This window comes from Protopterus annectens, chromosome 17.part0 (assembly GCF_019279795.1).
Source record: "Protopterus annectens isolate FY-2018-M chromosome 17.part0, PAN1.0, whole genome shotgun sequence".
In the NCBI taxonomy this organism is placed as follows: domain Eukaryota; kingdom Metazoa; phylum Chordata; order Ceratodontiformes; family Protopteridae; genus Protopterus; species Protopterus annectens.
Genome location: NC_056751.1, coordinates 211,679,467 through 211,706,951, shown reverse-complemented (window position 1 = coordinate 211,706,951; position 27,485 = coordinate 211,679,467).

Sequence of the window (27,485 nt, the reverse complement as noted above, 5' to 3'; positions counted from 1 at the left end):
TTGTTTGTGCTAACAGCCTTTTTAAATTAGTAAGCATCTTTGTTGATCATTCAAGTTTATTAGGTGTAACTTAATCATGCAAAAGATACACATCAGCTTAATAATTTTTTCACTGTATTTGTATTTCTCTCTCTTTCACCCTTTTCATCATTATACTTTCTAATGCTTACACTTATTTTGTTTCTCTCTATTTATTTTACTATATTACCTTCCCTGACCTTTTTAACACTCTCTTACTTCCTTTACTAACTCACCAACTTACCTTGTCTTTATGCAAGAAAAATGGGCATCTATTCAAAAAAAAAAAAATACTCCAGCTTTCTCACTTCCATCCTGCTCATGCCTTAGTTGCTCCCCTTTTTTCTACCCTCTGTTTGCTTCCCCTTTTCATCTCATTTCTATACTTCTATTTTCACTCTTTAATCTGGTCAAAAATAGATATACAGACCTCAATCTTGCCCATGTAGGGCTTCAAACCATCTGTCTTTTTGCTCTTAATGTGCATGTCAGGTTGTGAGGTGCACCACTGATCCCTGTGTGCAGTTAACTAGGTTTAAATATTTCACACCACCAACTATTATGTAGAATCACTATCATGTACTACATTTACTGGCATAGCCCAGCACTGGCCACACACATGAACATTATTTGCAGTATTTGGCAAAACCGAAATTGGGTATGACCACTAAGTTTTGAGAACTTCTCATTTCAGACTATTACACTGTCAACTATGGCTGTGGATAATGAATATAGATCCTAAAGGTGGTCTTCTATGAAGTTGTTGATGGATCTGTTATTCTTTCACTCTGCAGTTATCCAGCACACAATTATCATGTATTTCCCTGAAGACATTTGTCAAACTGTTACTGTAGCTTAACCTGTCAGTGATGTGGTTTTGGGCAATTCAAACAATTAATCTTTACTGTTCAACTTCCGTAGGAGTTGTATGCCTTTGTCTCTCTTATTGTTTCATTCTGCAGCTCTGGGATGCACAGCTACTGTGTGTTTCCCAGAAGGTTTTTGTCTGACTGTAGCTCAACTTGTAAATGAAATGCCATAGACAATACAAGTGATGAAAGTTGTGGGTTCAACTTCAGTAGGGTTATATGTTTGTCTCTTATTCTTTCATCCTGCAAAGGTGTGACACACAACAATTGTATGTTTCAGTGAAGCATTTTAACTGCTACTATAACTCAGCCTCTAAATTAAGTGTCTTGCACAATATAAGTAATTAGGCCGTGTGTTCAACTCTCAAAGAAATTATATAAAGGCATGTCATTATTGAAGTAAGGTAGTTGTTTCATACATTTTGCACTATAGCAAAGGTAAAATGGACAGACTCTGATAATGTTGTACCTGCAGCTTACCACTGTACTTGCACTTTTCTCTCTCCCACACATATACGTGTTGTTTTATTTATTTATGTTTTTCTATTAATTTATTCCACATTTGTATGCAACAGCATCCTGTCCAGCTTAGTTAGAGAGACATTTGATTGCTGTAAGTGAGACAACAAGGTTACCCTAGTCCTGAAAAAGCCTTGAATGGGAAATGGAGTAAAGGTTTTCGATATGTAAGAGAGAGTAGCACCAAGACATTTTCCATTGTCAAGCTGGCTGCAGATCAGTTCACCAATATACTGCAGAGTAATACCTGTACCATGAAAGAGACGGAAGCCATGTTAAGGTGGAGACAGAGTTTGAATTTGTCACATTTTCTAATAGCTGCCTGATAGCTGGCCAATGGGGCAATAGTTATTCAACAAAATTTAAAATGGAAAGAGAGTTCTGATACAAGGACACTGACTATAAGTGATTACAAATCATCTCAACTCTGCCCAAAAAAGGCTGCAGCAAGTATGCAATAAATTTTAACTTTGCAGAAGTCTGACTTGTAAGTTCTATATAAACATAGTAGGTAAGGGCATATCAGAGGTATACTTGTAGACTTTATTTTCAAGGATGAAAAAAGGATTGGCCGGTCAAAGTCTAGGAGTTTTATATCTAATTTCACACTTTTTTTTCCACAGAGATAGAGGTTCGGAGGTTCATAAGAGGCTAATGGCCCTAGGGCCTTTACAAGCCTAGCCATATTATACCCATGTTCCCTAACTGACCTTGGTTAAATGGTCATTATTTGCACAGCAAGTCTATGATCAGCACTGACTACCCTTGTCCATGAGGCACATAGGTTCCACTCCCCCAGAGGGAATTTACAGTCTCCCATCCAGTTGTCTAGGTTGTGCTTGAACAGGTTCATTGAGGAGCTCTGTTTCACATGTGTTGGGAGTTTATTCCAGAGGAGCAGCAATCTCTGGGAGATATATCTATCTCTCCAGCATGTTCTATTAATGTCACAGGCTAGGTTGAGATCCCTGGAGTGAATGACTCTTGTTCCATTTGATTTGCAGATGTGTAGCATTTTCATTAAGGCAGGGTCAAAGACTGCTCTGTAGGCCAGGCAAAAGTCACCTCTCAGGAGCCTATAAGATGCAGAGTACAGTGACAGGACTTTTAGTCTTTCCATGTACAGTAGGTCATCTTTTGGAGGCCCTGAATTTTCTTCGTGAGAAAACGCTGTGGTCTCTCCAGTTGCTGCAGGGGTTTGGTGAGGTACATGCAAAAGGGAGCATTGTAGTCTATTAGTGGTCTGCTAAGGGTCGAGTACAGAGGAGTTATAACATCCTTAGTCTAGGATGAGATGCCTTTACTTACAAGGCAGGCAATGTAGAAGGCTTTCCTTACCACTGTGGACACATGGTTATCAAAGTTTAGATTGCTATCAACCTGTGTTTCTAATTCTCACACCACTGGGTTTAATTTTAAGGGGGCGCTGTCAATATTGTAATTTTCAGGGAATTCTTCTTTGCCAAAGGGGATAAATAATGCACTGTTTTGTGTTTAGTTTTAGTCCGTGGCTTTGGCACCAACCATTTGTCTGTGTTAGCCCCTCCTGTAACATGTTAATTTTGTTGGGGACTCAATGAATGCACCTAGTTTGCAATCATCATTGAACTTGGTAGGCCACAGGATGTCTACTTTCACCTGGATTTCCAAGAAATAGATTCCAAACAATAGAAGGCACAGCACAGATCCTTATGGTACACCACTGGTAACTGGTCCAGTGGTAGAGGTAGAATCTCCAGCTTTGACAGTGTGTTCTGTCGGTGAGCCAGTTGCTACCCATCTAGTGATGTAAGGGTTAATCCCCAGCTGGAAGAGTTTCTCAATGAGAGCTAAGTGAGAAATTGTGACAAAAGATTTGGCTAAGTCAAGACAGGTGGTATGTATAGTTTTGCCTTCATCCAAGGCTTTGGTGGTTTCCATTTGTGAGGCCTGTGATCTTTTGCTAAGTTACTAGTGAGTACCTCCACATATGTGAGTTTGTGTGGCATGTCCTTATTTAGAGTGGGAAATGAGTGTGTGCTGACAACCTGTCAATCTGTCTTTATGTTAGAGTCTTGCCACCAGTTTCATGGTGTAATGGTATCTCCCACATAAAGTATCTGTTTGGTTCAGGAGTAAGTGGTTATCAGTATACACGGGACAGTTGCTACATTGCATTAGGATACCCATGCCTATCAGGCTGGCCAGAGAGATGATGGAAAACCGCCCATCCATGATAGCAGGTTCTTACTGTATGTTTTATTAGGAAAGGGAATTGGTTAATTTGACAGGACTGTGCTTTTAGCATTGAGTCTACAAGAGGGACTTATACTTTGTGTAGGCTAATGTTGAAGAATAAGGCAACACTATTCAGTGCCCAACTGAGTTGCTCCTACAACAACAGAGAAGCTTGGTAGGCTTTCACTGACAGCTCTTTAGGGAAAAACTGAGCTTCTAGGTTTTTGTGTTTATAAAGGGCACTGCTATCTGCTGCTGAGCAAAGAGCATCACTGTGCTAATGCGAGGCTTTAATACGAGCAAAGAGAAACACGTTTTAAGCTAACTACCAATTTGGAAAGTACACAATAAGCCTTTCACCAGCTATCAGTAACTTAGACAAGTTACATTAGCACTCTTCCACCACAAGGGTGCAGAAAAATACCTTCATAATGTAGAATAGCTAGTTTGGAGCTCAAGTGTAAGAATACCACACAAACTACTTACAATAACCTTACACCTAACAGATACACTGTAAAACAGTGCAAAGCTGCAACAGACAGTGCAGTTATTTTTTTTTTAAACTGCTGAAGAGAAATTAAGAAAATTTACCACATAAGACAAAGAAATGCTGTTTTAAAAAGACACCATTATGACTGGCTGGAGCAAATGGAGTCATGTTAAAGAAATACTTGAGTTTATTTTCCTTATTAGGATGAGCAATCCTAGAAAAAAAAAAATATATATATATATATATATATATATATATATATATATATATATATATATATATAGCTTTAAAACTTAGGGCAATATGAGACTTGTGAAACACACTTAGGAATTTCTAAATGTAAGGAAAGTGCTTCAATGAAAGCTGGAGTTTACTTCTTTTAATACAAAAATGCCAGTTGTCACTTGTGTGTAGATTATTACTACAAATATCCAAATGTTGTATTAACAACTATCCTGAAATTTGAATTTGCTAGACACTGAATACTTGAAAACATTTTTCTAATAATAATCTACAAATCATGAGTCAAGAATTGTGAGATTTTGCTAAAAATTAAGAATTTAAATATACTATAGCTAGATCTCAACATGCACAAGCAACAGTCAAGTAGAAAAAATTGTGCAACAATTAATCATCTTACATGAAATTCAAATTCAGTGTTATTTCTCTTTATCTGAGTGCAGAAATTCACTGCCCTAGAAAGCAAGTATATCACCACCTCAATTAATGATGAGTATCATTTTTAAAGTTAAGCTAAAAGCTTTATAGCCATTGTTAATACAAGAACCTCAAAATAATGTTACTGAAATACTAATAATAGACAAGTAATGTAAACATAAGTATTATTATTATAAAAATGCAAGAAACATATCCAAGTCAAGGAAAGGAGAAATAGTTAGGATGTGTACACATACTGCAGTGAGTGCACAAAAGCATTACTTCCCAGCAGCAGTTGTTTGTCAAGCTGAAGTTAACAACAAAGATTATACTATAGGAGAGGTTTGGATTCTCAGATATATCTGAAAGATTAGATGTAGTTGTATAAAATAAAAAATAAGAGATGCCTATACCTACAGTGTCTGTTAAGATGTTAACATCTTCTCACCAAAAAGCTAAAAGACAGCATTGTGAATACATGAATTGGTCTATTATTAATTAAAACCAAAAACATGACAAAGAGAGCAAGCTTCCAAAAAGCAAATGGAAAAATGGTACTTAAAACCATTTAATAATCCCATGAAAACAAACACAAGTGAGAAGCGCTTTCATCCTGTTAAAATCACAAGACTTCTTCAGATGAATAACAATAACAATCAGTAACTTCAAATTAAAATACCAACAAGTGTAAGTCATATGATCTTAAAAAAGTACTGTTAAACATTTAAAGTACCAAGCACTAAATAAACAAACCTTAAAAGACTTAAAAAAATTATTAATGATTAAATATAGTGCCTGCCAAAAAAACTGTATCCAACCCTTAACTACATCCTGTAAACCTAGGCCTATCTACATAGAGATTTAAGTTTTAAAACACTCAAGATGGAAGTTATATCATTAAAATCTGGACAATGCTCTGCATTCAAAGCCAGTTGTCAGTATAATTCCCTGGCTTCCAAAAGGAGATGCTAAGGACCACCCCTAGAGTTTTTAACCACTTGTTCAATCACCAAAAATTTAAATGAATGGTTCAGAAATTCAGATAAATGCTTAGCCAAGGCATTGGTGAGTTTTTAGTATGAATTTCATACAAGTGTTTTAACAGTCTTTCAGTCTTTCTGATGTAAAAACAAGATGAGACTTGGCATAATGCAGCATAAACAACTCCACTAGTACAGCAGTCAAATTTCCCTTTAATTAAATAAGTTCTCCCTCTAATTTTAAAAGAATAGTCATTATATATCCATTTGCAAAAGTTACATCTACCACACTTTTTTATGTATTTGGCCTCATTGTTTTCTTGTCAAATTACAGACTCCTTCTAAAATACTTTTCAAATTCCTTTCCTTATGGAAGACCAGTTTAGGTTTATCTGGAACTAAATGGTGAAGGTCCACTCTTTCTGTAACAAAAGCCAGTTTTTCTTCAAAATCCATCTCACCAAATTAATGTCAAGATTGTAGTTTGTGACAAACAAGTCTGAAAAATAACCCTTCATCCCCAAAATTATTATGGGCAAGAACGGTCTCTTTCCCCTTATTAGACCTAGCCAGAAGGGGAACATAGGTTTTCCTATTTCTTTTCATAATGAACTCATTATTTAGTTCTTGTACCAAAGCATAAGGATACCACCTTTTGATAAACATGGACTCAAGTAGGAGGCATTCTTCCAAAAAGTCATGTTTATTGGACACCATTCTCACATCCCTTACAAATTACCCCTTTAGTTGGTGGTAGTGTCTCCCTTTAAATAAAATGAAATTGTTGAACAATACCATCTTAAGAAGAACCTCCAAAACATTAATAACAGCTACATCCAACTTTTTAAATTACAGAAATTCCTGAACCATGTCAGCCCAATATCATGGGGGAATTACAGTACATACTGTATGTCTTTTATATCAATAGTCTCTAAGACGTTGTCACTATAAAAGTCAAGGTCATTGATCTTCTCCAGAAAATCCCATGAGTCCTTGTAAACCTGGGTTTCCTGTTTTGAGATATCTTCAAGTTTAAAATCCCCAAACTTCCTAACAAAACATTTTAAGTCAGTCAACAGATGGATTGTCTTAGCATGTTGCAGAGTGATGAAAGTCATTCCCTTTGCTAGTAGATGAATGGTAGTTGAATCAAATATAAATTCACTAAAATTAAAAACATTAAAGTCCCTGTCATCATTAGTGACAATTTCACATTGGGAAAGGTCTTCAATGATGTTCAAACCATTTTCCTTCATTTTAATTTTGGGCTACATTTTAATGAAGTTCCACCAGTTTCTGACACTTATGAATTTCAAGCACATCTTAACCCCCCTTGAATCCTACATTATCATTATTTTGTTGGATGTGCAAATTAGATTTTAGGAACATTCTTGAGAAAAGGCAGAGGAATAAGGAGGACAATTTGACTAGGAGTGAACGCATTAAGTTATAAGAACTAAAACATTCTGGGCTTAGATTTATGAAGCCTGACAAGGGGAGGGGCTGGTGGTGATAACCCAGAGTGAATATATTAACCAGATGAGGTTGATGTTAGTTGATAGTGTGTATGAAGAAGTGTCCCTTAATGAGGTTAACCCGGCATATAGAAAGGTTAGAAATAATATCAAGGACATGTTCATTGAGGGGAGTATTTCCATTGAAGAACTCAGTTAGTTGAATGTGCCTTTACCCACTATACCAACTATTTTTGGAATCCCAAAAATTCATAAGGGCATTAACAACCAACCTGTGAGGCCAATTGTTGACAGCAGAGGTTCCATTACACAGGCTTGTGCTAATTTTCTGGATTTTAAATTTAAAGATATTTTAAAGGAGGAAATCCAAGTTTGAAAGAACTCATGGGACTTTTGGAAGAAAATCAATTACCTTAACTGTTATAATGACAACATCTTGGTGACTATTGATGTAAAAGACTTATATACTGTGATGCCTTATGATATTGGGCTGACATTGTTCACAGAATTTCTGGAATCTAAAAAGTTGGATGTGTTCTTATTAATGTGTTGGAGGTAATACTTGAGAGGGTATTGTTCAACAACTTTATTTTATTTAAAGAGAAACACTACCACCATATATATATATATTCAGCTTTAAAACTTAGGGCAATATGAGACATGAGGGAAATTGTGGATCTATTTATGCCAACATAGTTATGGCTAAATGGGAAAAGTCTGTTGAGCTGAATGGCCCTTTTGTACGATTCATTCATTTTTATACTAGATATTTGGACAATTTATTTTTACTGTAGCCTGGCTCATTGGAAGAACTGCATAATTTTATAACTTACATTAATCATGGTACTGAATTTTTGAGGTTCACTTTCCACATGGACCATGTAGACATTTTATACTTGGATGTGTTGTTCATTAAAGACTTTACTAATTGTTGCTATTTTTCTAAGATACACCGAAAGATCAATTGCTCAAATTCATTTCTATACTTTTCGAGTGGCCACCCCTTGACCCAAAAGAGATCCGTGGTCAAGGGGCAATTTGTAAGGGCTGTGAGAATAGTGTACAATGAACATGACTTTTTGGAAGAATGTCTCCTACTTGAGTCCATGTTTATCAAAAGGGGGTATCCTTATGCTCTGGTATAAGAACTAAAGGATGAGGTCATTATGAAAAAAAATAGGAAGGTCTATGTTCCCCTTCTGGCTAGGTCTAATAAGGGGAAAGAGACTGTTCTTACCCATAATAATTTTGGGGATTAAGGATTATGTTCAAACTTGTTTGTCACAAACTACAATACTGACAGTAATTTGGTGGGATGGATTTTGAAGAAAAACTGGCTTTTGTTACAAGTAAGTGTGAACCTTCACCACTTATTTCCAGAAAATCTTAAACTGGTCTTCCAGAAGGAAAGCAATTTGAAAAGTAGTTTAGAAGGGGTCTATAATTCGACAAAAAACAATATGAGGCAAAATACATGAAAAGTGTGATAGATGTAAATTTTGTAAATGGATATATACTGGCTGTTCTTTTAAGATTAGAGGGAGCACTTATATAATTAAAGTGAAATTTGACTGCTGTACTACTGGAGTTGTTTATGCTGAATTATGCCAAGTCTCCTCTTGTTTTTACATCAGAAAGACTGAAAGAAAGTTAAAACACTTCTATGAAATCTATACTAAAAAACTCACATTGCCTTGGCTAAGCATTTATCTGAATTTTCAGACCATTCTTTCAGATATTTGGTGATTGAACAAGTGGTTAAAAACCCTAGGGGTGGTTCTTGGCATCTCCTTTTCGAAGCCAGGAAATTATACTGACAGCTGGCTTTGAATGCAGAGTATTGGCCAGGTCTTAATGATATAACTTCCATGTCAAGTGTTTTAAAACTTAAGTCTCTATGTAGACAGCCAAGGTTTAAGGGACGTAGTTAAGGGTTAAATACAGTTTTATTAGGAGGCAATATATTTGATCATTAATAATTATTTTTTTAAGTCTTTTAAGTTTTTTTTTTTATTTAGTGTTTGGTACTTTACATGTTAATAGACTACTTTTTTAAGATCATGAGACATAACACTTGTTGGTATTTTAATGGGAAGTTACTGATTATTATTCATCTGAAGAAGTCTTGTGATTTTAAGTGGATGAAAGCGCTTATCACTTGTATTGTTCTCACGGGATTATTAAACGGTTTTAAGTATCTCAGTTTTTTCATTTTGCTTTTTGAAGCTAGCTCTCTTTACCATGTTTTTGGTTTTCAGTTTGTTAGTGTTTTTTCTTGGTTTTGTATTATTAATTACTCATTTGAGAAATCTTTTTGGAAAGATGTAGATAATTCTGTGGAAAGGAAGTAAAGTGTATCTGAATGATATTCAAGGTGTAGGAGCCTAATTAAAAATGAAGAGATACTTTCACTAAAGTAAAATTTGAAAAGTCATTTTTCAAATTTTCAGAACTATCTAATAAATAATGCTACTATTTCTGAAAGTTGACATGCTCTATGATTTCAAAAGATTGCATATGCATATGATACAGTAATTTGCCACAGTATTTAGTACATTATAATCAATAATTGTAACTATATGCATAAGGAGTTAGTTTAACTTAACTACATTTTAAAGACATTTTTGTTGTACCCCTTTTTTCCTATGTTTTGGTGTTATCTTTCTTCTCTCATAGCATATGTAGTAGTAATACAGAAGTTATAACTTTTAGAGGGGCGTAATATTTGAATGTTATGTCATTATCCTGTATTCTGTAATCAGAGTAAAGCTTCAGATGATAATGGTCCCTGTGTCTCAGTTTGTTCCACTATTGCTAAAAATATATGTACAGAAATTGTATGTATATATTATACCCTAGAGGGGTCCAGGGTTAGCTGTCAGCCAGTGAGTTCAAACCAAGTAAAAATTAGGACATGCAATCCTGTCACTCTAATGTTTCTGAGTTATATCATAGATGAAAGGCAAAAAGCTCTGAACTGTTTGGATATTTTAGAGCCGCAGGTAACACACCCTTTAGAGTATACATTATTTATTATCTTGACTCGCTGACTGACCCTACAGCAGTCCCTGTACAAACCACTGGAATATATACAATCATAATATTCAGCATAAAAAGAACACTGCAGAACTCCATAAAATTGGATTTTTTTAATGTTATCAGAATACTCCTAAGTGTATTGTGTTTTTCATCAAAGGACATGCACATTATAGACATAAATATAATTACATATGTATGGGGATTATACAAGAAGAAATAATACTTTATCTAGCATTATTTTTCAGCAATTTTTTGCCTTCCCTTAAGAAGTTCTAGTTGTGTTTTTTAGTAATATTTAAAGGCATTGGGTGGCCGCAGTGGTACAGCAGTTAGCATTGTTGCCTCACAGCAAGAGGTTCTTTGGTTCGATTTTTGGCTGGAATGTCTTCTTTGAGGAGTATGCATGTCCTCCCTATGGTCATGTAGGTTTCCTCTGGGTGCTCTGGTTTTCTCCCACATTCCAAAGACATCCAGTAGGTGGATTGGACACTCTAAATTGACCATAGATGAGAGCATGTGCATGAGTGTGTGGTGTGAATGAACTACTGTGGCAGGGCTAGCCACCTGGCAGTGTAAACCTTGGCTCAAGATGATTGTCACTGTGGAAGTGACACCCTGATCCCATGTGCAAAATGGGAAAAGGGGCTGAGGATGGATGGATTTTAAGACATTTAAAAGGCTAGACAATTATATGGAAGAACACCTTTTTTACCCTTCAACAATCTGTTAACAACTTGTAGCTTAAAGGCAAAAATGAACATTATTTACAGTGCTGTTTAGGCCTCTACAGCAGACCTTATCACAGGCAATGGAAGACTATTATTTCTGTAAGCATGTTGATAATGAAATGCATTCTCTATTTGCTTTATTTAAAAAAAAAATCAAAAACATCTTGCAGTACGAATGTGGGATTGCATAATCTCTGAAAGCTTACATTTTACCACCTTTCTTAACATACTTATTTTGGACCACTGACCATTATAAGTGTATAACTCATATCCAGTACCTTTTGACAGTCTCCACTTTGTCAAAGTAATGAGACAAGGTGGCCCGGCGTGGTTCTGTCCTGGCAGTGGGACACATTACTAAGATGGACTACACATATCCCTCTGCTTGACAAATCAGTGCAGTACACAATCACACATGCCTTTACACACATGGGATCACAGCTAACATCTAGTGGTGTATCCTTTTCCTTTAAATTTCTTAGATTGACTTCTGACCTCCAGTAAGCTTCTCAGCTAAGTAATAAAGAATCATGACAGAAGCCTGCCCAACTCATGACAGAGAATGAACAAGAAATATCACTTCTTTTTATGAAAGTTACAAAATTACATATACTTTTCTATGCACAAATCATCTCTGTACATCAAGAACTGTTTACGCTCAATATATGCATTGCAGAAGTTATAAAAATGAAGACGCATATCCTATGTATTACACTATTTGCAAAGTGTTCAATAAATTATGTACACATTACTGCTTCTGTATAATTACCTTTGTCCCCCAATATGCCTCTGTGTTAGTTGCTGCTATTTAACTTATCTATATTTTACAGATGGCTTTGCTATTCTCTTTTTTCATGTGTTTTGATGTTATCTTTTTCCTGTGATGCAGTGAAATATTGATTATGTGTTCCCATCTTTGTCATTTTATTTTATGGAATCGGTATATTGTAGAGACAAGTATTTGTTCCCAGGCCTCAAGTGAAATCACCTATACTCAGCCAGTAGACATGTGTCACCTATACTCAGCTGGAAAACATAGCAAATCTGCTGGCTGACAAATTCAGCTTAAATTTCACTGCCCCAACACCCCCAGTTCTCACCCACAAAATACCTTCCACCACTCCACCCCCAATTATCACCAAAGAACAGGTTGCCACTGCATCCTCTCTAATGCTAAAACACAGCTTTGGTGGGGCCTGATAATATATCAGGTTGCCTCTTAAACAGCTTAAATCAGAACTTATCAGCCCCATTATGATCTTTCTTTAACCACAGCCGTCAGACTGCCTTCGTCCCGATAGAGTGGAGGACAGCAACAGTCATCTCTCTGCATAAAGGCCATGGAAAGATTAGTCATTGGCCTGATAAATAATGACATAGGAGACATCAAAACACTGGACTTGACCAAGTTTGGCTTTGTCAAGGGTACATCATGCCTACTGAATCTGGTGTATATCTTTGAGAAAGTCACTAAGGCCACAGATGAGGGGCATAGCTCTCAACCTCTTAGCACAAAAAATCTGTACAAAGCCAAGAATAATAGAGGGACAAATCCCTAAAAATAGGGACAATATTTAAATATTGTTCTAATAACTTAGAATGTTGCTAGAATAAATGGTCTTGTTTAACCATGCATTTTCTGAAGGATATGAAGTTTGAAGTTGAAATGCATGTCATTAATTAGCAGATTCAGTCCTCACGGATTTGCCACAAAAATCCAGAAAACAATAAATTCTATGAGGAAGATATCAAAAATATGAGGCAGTAATCTGGACATTCTGTAAAAATCTGGACAGTTGAGAAGTATGATGAGGGTAAAACAGTTGTATCACCTACCCCAACCTGGCCAAGGCATTTGGCACAATTCTCAATTCAGGTATTGTAAATAAACTCACAAAATTGGACATAAATCCCTGTGTCATCAGATGGATAGCCAATTAGCTCATGGAAAGGATACAGTTGGTTAAAGTATGTGAATCCAAATCCAGCAAGAGGCCAATTACTAGTGGTGTGTCATAGGGCTCAGTCTACTGGGACCACTCCAGTTTGGAATATACTTCTCTGAACTCAAGGCAAATGTGGAAGGCCTCAAGTTTGCCGACAAATGCAAGCTAGGGCAATCACTGAATTTCCCAACAATGTAGATATCTTTCAGGAGGGTCTACATCAGACAAATAACAGTGCTATAACCATGGCCTAAAACTAAATGCAAAAAAATGCATTATCATGCAATTTGGAAATTCAAACAACCCTTCAAATTACAACATCAATACCACACCTTTACAGTAGACTCAAGAGGTAGATACTAGCCTGAACGTTGACTGGCATGTGTCCACAGTGGTGAGGAAATCCTTTTATTTAGCACAACTTACAAGTAAAGGTATGCCATCCAGATCCAAGGAAATTATAGTCCTGCTGTACTCAGTCTTCTTTAGACCAATGATCAAGAACAATGTGAATTTTGGCATGTACTTGACTAGGTACTTACAATAGGTGGAATGACCTCAGAGTTTTCTCACAAAGAAAATACAGGGTGTAAACACCATGATCTATGCAGATAGACTAAAAACCCTTTCCCTTTACTCTGTTTCTTACCAACTATTAAGGGGTGACCTATGCCTGACCTACAAGGCACTCACAAATCCAGCCCTGATGAAGCTGCTACACATCCACAAGTCAAATAACATGAGGTTCACCCGATATATGGATCTAAACTTAGAGATGCAAAGAAACATGCCAGAGAGACAGATATGTGTCTCAGAGATTGCACTTTCTTTGGAACAGGCTTCCTATTCACGTTAAGCAGAGCCTTTTCCTGGGCCTCTTCAAATGTAGTTTGGATCAATGGATGGGAAATCGCAAACTGACACCTGGGACAGTGCCTATTTCCCTTATGGACAAGGGCAGTTTATAAGATACTCAATGCATAGACACAAAACCATGCCATTTTCTTACCCCTAAGGGTCCTATATTGGGTAAAATCAGATTATATTCGCTAGGCTTGTAAGGGCTCTTGAGCTTTTAGTCTAGTAATCTCCTATGAACCTATGAAAGGGGGGGATCTACTCTGCTTGCTGATATAGTTCTGAAAATGATTCCCAAGTAAAAAATTAATAAATACATACATACATACATACATACATACACAAATAAATAATTAAATAAATTGTGGTTACTCAGATAATGAGTCTTTTATGCTAAAGTAACAACCTAGTTGCTAAATAAATAAATTCCCCTGATATTTAGTGGTAATGCCCCTGTCTCATTCAACTCAAAGTATTTCAAGATAAATCTATAGAATATAATTTTTCCTATATTCTTCTACACTGTGAAAGTACCTAAAAAGCCAATGATATCTGCGTGCAGCCAAAAGTTTTATATTTGTACTGAAGACTTCATGAAGCTAGCCCGCGCTAATATCAATGTTGTTTGTTAATGGCATGCAAATGAAATGTGTAATTAATTATGTATTATAGATACTATAATGATAATTGCTATTTGTATGGTGTGAATCCAAATTTATCCATGAAAGCCATGTTTTACCTGTAACTGTTTGGACAAATTTCACTGGGAATAGATAAGTCCAGTTTCATAGCCTGGTTCACAGTGATTATTGTTACTGTTAGCCAGACCTATTTGAAAAATATATCTGTTTAAGTGAGTCCAATGTGAAAGAGAACTTGAAGCTGCAGATATCTTCTTGTAGTGAAGAGAGCTAATAGAGATATCTGTCCAGTATATCATACATGCACACTTTTAGGTATGTGCTTACACATACACAACACATTGGCAGAATTTTGTTTGAGAATCATACAGTGTGGCAACATGTGAGTGTAAGATTGTTTTAGAAAGTTGTTTTTAATTAATATGAATATGTGCATAGAAGTTGCATGCAGACATAAACATACTATTCAACACCATATTGTTAGTCTTTGTACCTATCATCAGTTTCTTAATGGTGGGAAGTTTGAGTGAGTTCATCTGTCTGCAGAAAGGATTTTAAGGGTGTAATATTTGAAGTATACAAATACTCACTACAGGCAAAATGGTGGTTATTTTTATAAACTGTGAATAATAATATTTCATAACAAAAAAAACAAGCATCATTAATCTTGCATCTGTTTGGTTGATTTGTCTTCTTTGATGGTTTATGTGTATCATTTTTATTATATCTACTCGACTTGTTTCTTTTGTGTAATGTGTATTTGGCTTTTTCACAGATGTAACCTGTTTGTTTATCAGCATTTGTATATTACACATCAATTGTACTTCGTGTATTTGGAAAAATTAAAATGTGCCTTACTGACTGGACCTCTGCATTGTTTAGGTGGAAGGAAAATATATTTTACGTTTGAAGATGGGACATTCACTGTATACTGTCTACCTGGAAATTAATTTATAAACCATGACTTACTTGGTCTATATTCATGAAAGCCATGCTAGAAATAAAGAAGCTGCAGTGCAGTAATAGCATTAAATGTTCAAAATGTGCACATTAAAAGCAAAAAAAAAAATAGGGTTATGCTACAAGCACTTGAATCCTGAGTTCTCGTAGACCATTGTCTTGAAACAAATTTCTTGCATGTCTTATACCGCATACAGGCTGTCGCTCACACTCCAGATTGGATATGTGTTCAGGCAAGTAGCTGCTACACCTGCTACGAATATATTATTCAAATTAAATTGAGGTAAGTGCAGCAGCTGTAAGGAGGAAGTGGAAGGGGGGTGGGAGTGTAGGTTAGAATTTCAGGCAGCAATCAGAAAGGGAATTTGAGTGAGAGAAGGAGAGGAGTTTTATACTTAGGTAGTCAGAGGGGAGTTTGAGGGCTCAGGAGCAGGAGGTGTTTATGATTAGAGAGTGTCAGGACAGTTTTCAGTTTAGACAGTGTGGGAAGGGGAGTTAATGTTAGGGATTAATCAGAGAATTTAAGTTTAAGAATTTAAGTTTATGGAGAGGACTTGGAGTTTTAGGCTTAATGAGCAATCAAGGATGTTAGGGTTAGGGATAAGAGTAAAAGTTTATGTTTGGGAACCAATCTGGATTTTAGGTTTAGGGAGGGGGACTGGAGTATTATGGGAAATGAGCAATGGCATGGGTTTGGAACTGGGTGGAAGTTTTTAAATTTAGAGTTAGGGCTCATAGTCTCATAGGTACTTACTAGGGTAATGATCTGTAAGGATCTTTAGAGGTCTAGCCTGGCATTCCCATGGTACTTATTTCCCCCTTATATTTTGCAATTTGAATATCCAAAGATTGGCCCAGCAGGTTAACTAATTACATGTTTCCCCTATCCATGAGGGCCATTGATGTTAAACCAGTGGCAGATTTGTGGTTACCTATCCATTCGTCCAAGTTACATTTGAAGAAGGACAGAAGAAGTACTGGGAAGGGGGTTCCCTAGAAGTGGTATTCATTGTGATACATACCTTTCTCTCTGGCACTTTCTTCTAAACTTACAAAAGATACCAAGATCCATAGAGTGGGTGTTTCTGATATCATCGGAATTCCAAATGTGTAACAGGTCTGACATTGCAGGGTCTGTTGAGGCTCTATTCATGAGACATAGGTTGTCTCTCAATAGCCTGTATGCTGTGTGGGGTCTGGTAGGGCTATACAGTTTAACAGTGAGGGTCTATATCATGTTGTCAAACTTTTAAAAGTTCAAACTTCATATGGTCACCACCATATGATCGAACTTTTAAAAGTTTGAACATTTCAATGTAGATCTCTGTACAGCATTGTAATGTGATCTCAGAGTTGGTATATTTAAAGAGCGGGGGGGTGGGGGCTGCAGGAGGGATTGCCCCCCTGCTTAAACTGTTCAGGTAGGTTTTTTCTTTGGTTTAATTTTTTTATTACATTTTCAAACTTTTAAAAGTTTGATCATGTAATATAGACGCAACAGAGGTGAGTGTTGGGAGGCTAAGTAGTTAAGTAAGTTTGAGCTAGTGGGAGTTAGAGCACTTGTATTTTCATGCAGGTGGCAGCAAATATGTGTGTAGTGAAATACTGCCATGTGAGCACTTGTAGTAGATCCACAAAAATAGCAACAAAAGATGACCAGGAGAAAGAAAATAAAAAAGAGGTTGAATTGCTAACTTCTGGCTCTGTACCATAAGCCAATGTGGGACTGACTTCCTGATGTCCCAACACATCAGCAACCAAGTCAGCAGATATAAAAATAAATTCCTTGAGAAAACAAGGCAGGAATTGCACAAAACATCTGAAGGATGTCACAAGCAGACAGAAGCATTTTTGTTTTTATCACTTTTTCCCTGATGTGAATGTGTTGGACCAGAGATAGTTTATAATTTTGGTCAGTTGCCTTGCCTTCATTCAGCATTTGTACCCTATGTAAAGTGGTCTTTTCCAAATCAGTATCTTCTTGCAGATATGTTATTTATGTACTCAGTGTCGCTGCTTCTTGATAGAACATGGACGTAAATAGTGGCCATTGCATTTAGGTAACATGTTTAAGAAGATGTACCTTCCAGCATTTATCTGCAGTCTTCAGTATAATCATCTCAAAGTAAATACAGGAGCTTCCAATGTGAACATGCCATCTTCTGACAGCTTTAATGACTAATAAATTAGGTTCAGATGTATATCAGTAATGACTAGCAGCACATCAAAAAGAAATGGGCTATCACATGGAGAAATCATGAGTCTAGATGTAGAGGATTATTACAGGGTCTCTGATCATAACCAGCATGTAATGTGTTTGAAACAGGTCTATATCACAACGTCAAACTAACAGAAGTTCGAACTTTGTAATATTGAACCATAAAGTCTGAAACCCAATAATAATGAAAACACAGAACAGTAATTTTTTTCCCCAGGGAAAAAAATCTCTGTTCCGTGACAAAAAAAAATAAAAAATTACCTTAAACTTAAACATAAGTGGCGAGGCTTCGTCCCCCACACCCCCCCCCTAGTTAAATATACCAACTCCGAGATCACAGCACAGTAGAGGAAATAGCAAAGCCCAGAAAACAGCCCACCAATTTTTTCCCAGGGAAAAAATCGGTGTGCCATGGCTTCGCTATTTTTGGATTTGGACTTTTGGGTTCGATATTAAAACGTTCGAACTTCTACAAGTTTGACGTTGTAATATAGATCAGTTTGAAACATGGATGCCAAGAAATTCACCTCTATAGTGAAGCCCAGGACTGGCAAGCCCTTCAATCACGAGACGGTGACTAAAACTGGTGACAAAAGAAAGTCCTCCACACATTTCAGAAATATTAGTAAAGAGCTATACTAGCTCCATGCTACACACACACACACACACACACACACACACACACACACACACACACACACACACACACACACACACGTATACACACACACAGACAGATACACACACACATGCGTGCGCACACACACACACACACACACACACACACACACACATACATAGACATAAACTAAAAGCAAATAAGAAACATATTTAGCAGCCAAGACATAACTCACAGCTGCTCATCTGACTGCTGATACAGCTATCACGCTCAATCAGCAACACTTCTGTTTGGCTGATCATGTCTCTAACCATCTGCACCTTAAGTAGCTGCCTTGTGCCACCCTAGCTATGGCAGTGCATCACAGATGAGAGCAGATCTGGATTCCCAAGTACTGAGAGGTATCAGTTCTAGATGTGGCAACATTGTGCTGATGTCCCTCAGAGCACTATGGGAAAAAAGTAAAAGAACAGTTAAGTTCAGATGTTAAACACAGGACACACATAGACAGCGGACAGCAAAAAGAAAATATGTAGTACTCTTCTGGCAGTAATTACTTATCCAAAACAAGAACATTTTTTATTGGAAAGCAACATTAAAGCTGCATTTTATATAACTGTGTCTGAAATGCAGGTGTGGCTGTTACCTAATACAGATATCTAAAGTGATTAGCTTGAAAGCAAAGAATGGCGCCAAGGTGCTTGAGCCTTTAATGATATTAGACCCATCAGTAAGCAAACTACAAGTTTTAGCAAATAAAAGTAAAAAATCAAGTTTTAAAGAATTCTTCTTCTCCAGTAATGTTTTTCAAAATAGCTTTATTTGGATAAGCGCTTTTGTCAGTCAACTTCATTAGATCCAGTACAATCCAAGATGCATATTTTATATGATCAGCTTACTGTAAGTTTTCTATGCATAAATGCTACACTTCAAAGATTTACTGTATACCTTTGATAGCATTAACATCATATTAATATTAATCAATTTTTCTTAAAATTGCAATGAAAGCTTTTAAGAGCTATAGGATGAAACAGCTGGTTTGGATTAATTTTTGCAGTTACTCATGATAGCTAAGTGCATGGTTTGTTTTAAATAGCTTCCAAGGGAAGTTTTGCTGTGGCTTCAAAGTTCATGCTGGCAATGATTCATTTATTTTCATTGGTTTCCCGTTTCTTCATTTGATGCAATCATACAGCTGTTACAGATAAGGGAGGGGGTATGTACAGAGCTTAGCTCTTGCATACAGATGTGTAGGTAGCTATCTTGGTAACCAGTGCCATTTCCTAATCTGGTGCCTTCTCAACTTTAAGTAAAGGAGCAAAAAACCAAACAAAAAACAAAGGCCCATTCACCATCTGCCATGCCTTGTCTCAGTGGGACATGCCTTCTTCTTTCTTCTCTTAGTTTATTAAAAAGAGGTTATTTTTATTTAAACTGTAACAAACTGTTTGCTACATTAGTAACAAACAGCTGTTACAGTTTATGCTATGCATGGAGAGCTAAAGCACTCCATTCTGAATGCAAATGCAATACTGGTATTCATTTCACTTAATTCAATGCACTTAATACTGATCATCTGCCAATAGCACTCCCTAATACTTTGCACCTTGGACAGCTGTGCCTCTCACCCCACCCTAGCTATGCCACTGCTCATAATAAATGTAGAGGGAGCTTGTTTCCCACAAAAGAAAAATGCTTGCATTTTTTCTTTGGTTTGGATTTCCAATCAGTTTTGCTCTGCAAGTTGGCTACTCACCAAATTGTAACTCAATAGTCATAGTGAAAACATTTTAAATTATGTTTGAGTTTATCCCACTTTATATGAATTGAGCATGAAGCTTACAAGCACACACTAAAATATAAATACAAGCATAAGTAAGGCACCCTTATTTTACCCTTACTGATATCCTAGCAGCTTTAAGTGTTCTGAAGAAGATTACATTGCCTACTTTACAGGTAGTGATTACTTTAGCTGGTGCACTCTGAGCACATGGATGATAATGATGTAAACTACATTAAATTCAAGCCATTCCATTTTGAATTACTGCTCCCATTTAGAGAAATTCTTGCCAAGTGTCTCTTCAAAGTGCTGCATTTGCTGTTTCTAAATGGCAACAAGCAGATTGGCACTGCTTATTTCTTGAGGTACTCAGCATACCTGGAACAGAAATATGACTGGACTGAAGTAATTGGAAGCTGCAGCTTAATATAGAATGTGTCTATTTTAGAACATAAACTTTACTTCTGAAGGACATCAAATGTTGCAGACATGCTGCCATTTGCCTCTGGGGCATTGCTTTCTTAATATTTTTTTTAATAATGTGTTACTTCATAAGCATTAAAGAAAACATGGCTGCTTTTCTGTACTTAATTAGGAATTACCAAATTATCACAATTTTGTTTAATGGTACAATGCAGGCATCTAACACATGTTTTTCCTTGTGGACTAGAAGTTTCAATTTCAAACAATGTCCATCTGTTAAATAGTAATTAACAAGTGCCTTCTAAATCTACATTACTTGCTAACTTCAATAGCAACTGCATCTGCACTACATTCACATTTATTTACATTTTCCTCATGAAAAATAAATTAATTCACCAAATAAGTACGTTTATTTTTGGAGTTTAGATTCTGTCGTACGACTATTTTGAGATGTGGTAAGATTGTTTTAAGCTTTTTTTTGTGATATTAGTGTGACGGCATGCATATCCATTAAGGAAAAAAGAATTCTAAAATCTACCATCATCATTTGTCAGTAGAGAGTTCAAGCTGCCATTTGAGTTATGTAACATTATACAACACACCTAAATGATATCAGACGGTATTGAATATGTCTTCCACCAGCAATATATGAATCAGTTTGCATGTGTTAGCAAAATACAAGTCTTAAATCAGTAATGTGTTAGTGTACTACATGAAGTTTGACTGTAAAAAAGCACGTTCTGCTGCAGTTTGCCCAGAAAGTAACAAAGCACTGAAAAATGTATTGTCTTCACCTAGCAATGCCTTGGCAGATTCACTGGCCAAGACTGTGGCAATAAGGATATGGTTACAGGGAAAGCCACAAGCTGAATGGCCTAAGCAAACCACTACAGCATCTTCACCTTATGAAATAGTTAATCTGGCAGTTTTGTACTGCCACAACCCTTAAATTAGGGTAATATCAGCTTACAAAGTATTGATATATTACATTGTCAGATAATATCAGGCATACACTTCAAATCTTCCTCTCCCTTACTGGTGATGTGCTGTCATAAGTAGGATTTTCTTATGTTGTAAAGTTTGTTGAGACACAACTCATGAAATTACTTCCCGAATAAGGTGAATAAAGAACAATGAAAGGAGATAAGAATGAAGACAACAATTTCTCAAACTTACTTTACTTACATAGCCAAAATGGAAGCAAAGCTCTCTCCACCCAAGATTGTGCTAAACAGTCAAGAGGAGAAGGTTAACACCCACACTACACCTCAAGCAACACATAGCCCTTCTAAACCCGCACCACCAACACCCACATATAACAACACTAAATCCACATATGCAGAGGCCCTTAACTGTAACCTGCCCAAGCAACAAAAACCTCTGAAGCGGAAACGCAAACAAACACCAATCATAACCAATGTGTCACATAGTTCACAACACCAGTGTGCCACCCAGCAACAGCCCCTAAGGCAAGACAATGTACCTAACACTTTAGTCATAGGTGAATCTATAGTCCGGCACACTGATGTCCCTCTCACCAGGTTGAATAAGGAGAAAATTACAGTCAGCTGCCTGTCGGGTGCCAGGATCCGCCACATAACGCATGCACTCAAGTCACTCCACAACAAGTACAAATATGACTCTGTCATTGTCCATGTTGGAGTGAATGACTTGAGACATACCTCCCTGGACTACATGAAAAGAGACATGGAAGAGCTCTCGGATCATGTGGCCCAGGCAGGTATGACCCTAGCCCTGAGTAGCATCCTGCCTTCGCCCAGAATGATACCACAATATAAGGATAAAATGATTGACTTCAACAATTGGCTAAGCTTATGGTGTCATTCAAAGGGGATACAGTATCTGTCTGCCTGGGATGACATGATTGACAGACCACGATGCTTTGCCAGAGATGGTCTGCACCTGTCACCCCTGGGATTCAGGTTACTGGCAATTGCTACTCCTATAGTGCCTTTTTTAGGCAAACTTCAAAGGACAAAACCACCACCGTAACAGGTGCAAGCATGCAAAATCTGAAGGTAATGCTACTCAATGCTAGAAGTCTAAACCTCAAAATGCACTCTCTCGAGGCACTCCTAAAAATGGAGAACATTGATATCTGTGCAGTAACTGAGACCTGGTTCAAGGCTCTAGAGAGCACCCCTGCAATACCAGGCTACAACTCTTACCACACTTTTCGGCCACCAAACCAGGACCGAAACACTAAAGGTGGAGGAGTGTCAATATTCACCAAGGATATTCACACCACCAAACTAGCTGGCCAACACAATGTGTCTGAAATTCTCCAAGTGCAACTAACACTAGGTAAGACTGCAATCCAAATTGTAGCTTGCTACAGATCCCCCACCATACCCCAAGATTCTCACTACACCTTTCTAAACATACCAGAAAATATTAAGATAGAACCAAACACCCTAATACTGGGTGATTTTAACTATCCTGCCATTAACTGGGAAAACTACTCATGTCCCAACACCTTTGCGCAACGGTTCTTGGAATTCATAAATTCCAATGCCCTGGATCATCTAATCCATAGTCCCACCAGGGGCTCCAATATCCTAGACCTGGTCATTACCAACATGGGAAATCAATGCTCCATACCTATGGTCACCCCCTTGTTAGTCAGGTCTGACCATAAGCTAATCACCCTTAACATCCACATCCCACCCCCACCCCCCAGTAAAGAAACCACCATAAAAAACTTCTCCAAAGCCAACTTCATGCTACTCAAGTCAGAAGTAACAAACTTCATGACACCCATGCAGACGGGAACTGAAAGTTCAACTGCTGAATCCTACACTAAGGCACTGTATGAGCACATCCACTCATGCATGAATCGTGCCATCCCAAATAGAACCAAAATGCTCTCATACAAAAAAAGGAAGCCAATCTGGTGGTCCCCTGCCATAAATAAACTCTACAACAAAAGGAAGAAACTTTTGCAGAAAAGAGGAAAATCCCAGGATGCAAAAAACTCCCTTACTAGCCTCAGTAAGAAACTGAGATGCCTCATAAAATCCTCCAAAGCTAGTTACGAAAATAAAATTGCCAAAGATTCCAAAGACAACCACAAAGCATTCTATAGCTATGTCAAGAATCTAAATGGCAATGCTCAGATCTGCTCTGAGCTAAAACAGAATGGCATTAAATATACTGATCCAAAGGATATTGCCAATATCCTGGCAGATCAATTCAGTGCCAACTTCACCCCCTCTCACCCCCTAAATGGCCCATCTCAATACCGGAAGATTGCCAAATTCCAGTAATAACGACCACACAGGTACAAAACACACTCTCTAAAGCCAAGAATACAGCATCCATGGGACCAGATGACATCCCGGGCTGTGTACTACATGAACTACAATATGAACTGGCACCTCACCTAAGTGTCATGTTTAATCATAGCCTCACCTCAGGTTTCATGCCCACTGAGTGACGCAGAGCTACAGTTATCCCAATCCACAAGGGGGGATCCACCTTGGATCCCGGAAACTAACGTCCCATCAGTCTGACAAGCCTCATCTGCAAGGCCATGGAGCGTATTATCATGGAACTTATAAACAAAGACATTGGCAACCTTCAAACACTGGACTCCACCCAGTTTGGGTTTGTGAAGGGCCGATCTTGTCTTCTGAACCTGATTGACTTCTTTGAATCAGTCTCCAGAGCCATGGACAAGGGTAAGGTGGTCCACACAGCCTATCTAGACCTTGCCAAGGCCTTTGACACCATCCCCCACTCTGGAATCATAGATAAACTTACTAAGTTGAGCATTAATCCCTATGTCACCCAATGGGTTGCTAAATGGCTTACTGAAAGAACCCACACTGTAAAAGTAGCCAACTCCAAATCCAGCTCCAGACAAGTGACAAGTGGAGTACCTCAGGGTTCAGTCCTGGGGCCGCTCTTGTTTGGCATCTACTTCTCTGAAGTACAGGTCAACACTAAGGGACTCTGGCTAACAAAGTTTGCAGATGACTGCAAACTGGGAGCCATTATTGAATCCCCAAATGATGTGGATACTCTACAAAAGGGCCTTACAGAAACAGATGCTTGGTGCCAGAGCCATGTGCTCAAGCTCAATGCCAAGAAATGTATTGTTATCCCCTTTGGGAAAAAACATGTATCCATGAATTCCCATATAGGTGGCAGTACACTAAACACAGAAAGTGTGATAAGAGACTTAGGGACACAGGTGGACAGTGGTCTCACCTTCGATAACCACATCACCACAACAGTCAGGAAATCCTTCTATGTGGCACACCTCATCACGAAGGGCTTTTCATCCAGAAAAAAGGAGGTCATTGTCCCACTGTACTCATCCCTCATTAGACCCATTACATAATACAATGCCCCATTTGGTATGTACCTCTCAAGACATCTGCAACAACTGGAAAGGCCTCAGAAATACCTCACTAAAAGAATCACAGGCCTAAAGCAGATGCCCTATGCTGACCGCCTTAAAAAACTCCAACTATACTCTGTCGCATATCATCTACTCAGAGGCGATCTCTGCTTAACATAGAAGGCCATGTCAAACCCAGAGCAGTTGGCCATGCTACACTTAAAGAAATCCCAATCCCTCAGAGCTACAAGCTCCAGGGATCTAAACCTTGTCATCACAATAAACAAAACATGCTGGAGGGATAGGTTCCTGACCCAGAGATTCCCCAGACTCTGGAATAGATTGCACATACATGTCAAGCAGAGTGCCTCTTTGGAACTCTTCAAGAGGAACCTTGACGATTGGATGGGAGAAAGGAAATTCACCCCAGGGATCATGTCAGTCGCCCTGCTAGACAGGGGTCCAGGAAAGTAAATAATGTGGGAAGAAATAGCCAGGGAATTGTTATGGCTAGGCTTGTATAGGCCCTAGGGCTGATAGCCTAGTACCAACCTATGAACCTATGAACCTATGAATTCTGAATAATACTGAACAATTGATCTTCTGTTAAAGTGGTCTTCGCAACAAAGGAAAGTGTTTTATAGTTTCTGTATTTCTTCATCTCCACAGTATTGGGTTTGTTTGTTCAGCTTGTCTAAACAGTATTGTAAGAGGGTAATGCCAATGTAAGCTAAATCAGAATTTTAAAAGATGTGATGTAGAAAGGTCACTGAGAATATATAAGCTTATACATTGATGTCTTCGGTCTGGGAGAGTCTAAAGGCAAGCATGGCATGAATACTAGGCTCATCTTCCACTCTACCAGTGTTCAGCATGTCATGGTTACTAGGCTCATCTTCCTCTCTACCAATATTCAGCATGCCATGGTTACTAGGCCCATCTTCCTCTCTACCAGTATTCAGCATGTCATGGTTACTAGGCTCATCTTCCTCTCTACCAGTATTCAGCATGCCATGGTTACTAGGCCCATCTTCCTCTCTACCAGTATTCAGCATGCCATGGTTACTAGGCCCATCTTCCTCTCTACCAGTATTCAACATGCCATGGTTACCAGGCTCATCTTCCTTTCTACCAGTATTCAGCATGCCATGGTTACTGGGCTCATCTTCCTCTCTACCAGTATTCAGCATGCCATGGTTACTAGGCTCATCTTCCTCTCTGCCAGTATTCAGCATGCCATGGTTACTAGGCTCATCTTCCTCTTTACTAGTATTCAGCATGCCATGGTTACTAGGCTCATCTTCCTCTCTACCAATATTCAGCATGCCATGGTTACTAGGCTCATCTTCCTCTCTACCAGTACTCAGCATGCCATGGTTACTAGGCTCATCTTTCTCTCTACCAGTACTTAGCATGTCATGGTTACTAGGCTCATCTTCCTCTCTACCAGTATTCAGCATGCCATGGTCACTAGGCTCATCTTCCTCTCTACCAGTATTCAGCATTCCATGGTTACTAGGCTCATCTTCCTCTCTACCAGTATTCAGCATGCCATGGTTACTAGCCTCATCTTCCTCTCTACCAGTATTCAGCATGCCATGGTTACAAGGCTCATCTTCCTCTCTACCAGTATTCAGCATGCCATGGTTACTAGGCTCATCTTCCTCTCTACCAGTATTCAGCATGCCATGGTTTCTAGGCTCATCTTCCTCTCTACCAGTATTCAGCATGCCATGGTTTCTAGGCTCATCTTCCTCTCCACCAGTATTCAGCATGCCATGGTTACTAGGCCCATCTTCCTCTCTACCAGTATTCAACATGCCATGGTTACCAGGCTCATCTTCCTTTCTACCAGTATTCAGCATGCCATGGTTACTGGGCTCATCTTCCTCTCTACCAGTATTCAGCATGCCATGGTTACAAGGCTCATCTTCCTCTCTACCAGTATTCAGCATGCCATGGTTACTAGGCTCATCTTTCTCTCTACCAGTATTCAGCAAGCCATGGTTACTAGGCTCATCTTCCTCTCTACCCGTATTCAGCATGCCATGATTACTAGGCTCATCTTTCTCTCTACCAGTATTCAGCATGCCATGGTTACAAGGCTCATCTTCCTCTCTACCAGTATTCAGCATACCATGGTTACTAGGCTCATCTTCCTCTCTACCCGTATTCAGCATGCCATGATTACTAGGCTCATCTTCCTCTCTACCAGTATTCAGCATGCCATGGTTACTAGGCTCATCTTCCTCTCTACCAGTATTCAGCATGCCATGGTTACTAGGCTCATCTTCCTCTCTACAAGTATTCAGCATGCCATGGCTACTAGGTTCATCTTCTGTTCTACCAGTATTCAGCATGCCATGGTTACTAGGCTCATCTTCCTCTCTACCAGTATTCAGCATGTCATGGTTACTAGGCTCATCTTCCTCTCTGCCAGTATTCAGCACGACATGGTTATTAGGCTGATCTTCCTATCTACCAGTATGCAGCAGGGCATGGTTACTAGGCTCATCTTCCTCTCTACCAGTATTCAGCACGCCATGGTTACTAGGCTCATCTTCCTCTCTACCAGTATTCAGCATGCCATGGTTACTAGGCTCATCTTCCTCTCTACCAGTATTCAGCATGCCATGGTTACTAGGCTCATCTTCCTCTCTACCAGTATTCAGCATGCCATGG